We start from the raw sequence: 2,500 nt of genomic DNA, 5'->3' as shown, positions 1-2,500 counted from the left end.
ACTCTAACATCAGTAGCACGAATAATATTGAGAAACATTACTAATAAGTCAACATAAATAATATAATAAGGTTCCTTCCAGGTCCTGCGCGACAACACCTATCGAGCCTTTTTGTATGTGTGTGTATTTGTGTATGTGTTTGTGTGCATGTGTTTGTGTATTTGTGTATTTGTATGGGTGTGCTTGTATGTGAGTGTGTACATGTGTGTTTTCCGACTTAATAAGGTAATTTGTGAGACCAGAGACGACACGCGTGTCGTGAAGTCCTTCTTGACCTCGGGATACTTCTCCGACTAAAGTCCCTTCCAACCGTCGTCGCCTCCGTGGCGCAATTGGTTAGCGCATTCGACTCTTGACCAAAAGATTGAGGGTTCGAGGCCACCTTGGGTGCAAATTTACAATGAGAGGGTAATAACTGTTGCTCATGTACTAAAGCAATGCCCAACATTAAGCTGAGAAATGGCGTCGTTATTTCAGACGACAAAGATAAAAGGTTTCGAGTTAGGTATAACCACTCAAGGGAGTCCTACAGAGGATTTCTCTATTCCTTGCATTGCTACTTGAATATGGATATGGCGGGTGACGTTATATGAAGAAAAACAGGCGTTCACATCTCTTAAGCAGCCTCGAAGACCATGTTCAGACTAGGTTGCAGTGCCCCTCAACAACACAATGAAATCGACTGGCGAATGAAGCACTATTACCTGGACCCTGTAGTCACCTGTCGATATATCCCTTAATTGTCCTGTGACCTCCAGAAAGGCTTGTGTGTGCATCATTTTGTAGAGGAAGTAATAGTAGTAGTAGAAGTAATAGCAATAGTGTCAATAGTATCAGTAGTAGTATCAATAGTGCAAGTTTTAAAAGTATTGCCATTATCTCAGGAGCGAAATGTATGTACGATAATCGATGCCTATCTGTAGAATGACAGAACACCTTCACAACAAAGACGGGACTGGTGGGGTATCACAGGGCTCGTCACTTGCTCCAGTAAAGTTTTAGCCGTACATTACTCGTAGTAGTAAAGGTAATGATTTAGAGATCATATATTAGCAGAAAGTGTGCGTGAATGTACTCTATATCCAGATTACTTCTATCATAAAGGCACCGATAGCAAAATAAAAATTTTGGAAGAATAAAGAGCTCCCAGAACAAAAATATAAAAGTGATTAGCAGAGCGTGCTCTCATTCCACGGACCCTTGGGTTATGGGCCCAACACTCACCCACTGCTCCACTCTGCTCTGAAAGCGAGATAACTCTTCAATTAAAACTACAAGTCTAAGACACTTGAATTCAAATAGTGCATGACGATATTTGATGACAATGCAAATACCATATTTTTTAGTAGCGTTCATAGACTGGTGAAATTTGGTAATAGATCAATCCATGTACAGTAATAAGTTGAAGGAAATCAAAGATTGTTAAAAACAAATGGCTGGAGGTCCTTCGCAACATGACCTCTCGATTTCTATTTCTATTCTCTGGAGGGAGAGAGAGAGAGAGAGAGAGAGTGTGTGTGTGTGTGTGTGTGTGTGTGTGTGTGTGTGTGTGTGTGTGTGTGTGTGTGTGTGTGTGTGTGTGTGTGTGTGTGTGTGTGTGTGTGTGTGTGTGTGTGTGTGTGTGTGTGTGTGTGTGTTTGTGTGTGTGTGTGTGTGTGTGTGTGTGTGTGTGTGTGTGTGTGTGTGTGTGTGTGTGTTGTGTGTGTGTGTGTGTGTGTGTGTGTGTGTGTGTGTGTGTGTGTGTGTGTGTGTGTGTGTGTGTGTGTGTGTGTGTGTGTGTGTGTGTGTGAGTGTGTGTGTGTGTGTGTGTGTGTGTGGGTGTGTGGGTGTGTGTGTGGGTGTGTGTGTGTGTGTGGGTGGGTGTGTTTTAATGTTAATGTTGTATTTAAAAACAATACAATCAAAGAACTTCTCATCAAAAATTCGCCTGATAATTCGGCGGGTTATGTCTACAGTAATACTTGCAAGAATTCCAATTCTTATTACACTGGTCAAACTGGCAAGGAATTAAAAATCAGGCTGAGCCACCAATAGTGTCTGTACTGGCCAATCATCAAGTGGGTTTTTGCTCACATTAGAGAATACAAGCATTGCCTTGATTGGGACACTTTCCAAGAAATTGTTTCATGTTGTTCTTATTTGGTAAGGAATATAATTGAATCGTGTCTCATTAAAAAGACTTTCAATGAGAATCTCAATTTCAGCACTAGTCTTTCCAAACTGGATAATTTTGTCATCAACCAAGTTGTAGGACAATGTCACAAAGCTCCGCCTCAGCCATCTTCTATGACCTTTTGTCACCTGAGTCAATTTTCAACCATTTTGTTTATTTTTTTCCTGTTATTATTATTTTTTCCTTTGTAATACAGTTCTTATGTATTTATATTGAGTGATTTCTCCTGTTCTCTACATTATTGTATTTAAGCTGTATTTTGTGTATCTATGTACTCCGAAGATGTCTTAATAGACGAAACCGTTTAGTATTCTGATCTTTGATTTC

Source organism: Oratosquilla oratoria, chromosome 9 (genome assembly GCF_046742065.1).
Source record: "Oratosquilla oratoria isolate Oo_2021 chromosome 9, ASM4674206v1, whole genome shotgun sequence".
NCBI classification, from domain to species: Eukaryota; Metazoa; Arthropoda; class Malacostraca; order Stomatopoda; family Squillidae; genus Oratosquilla; species Oratosquilla oratoria.
Note: the sequence above shows the minus strand (reverse complement) of the source record.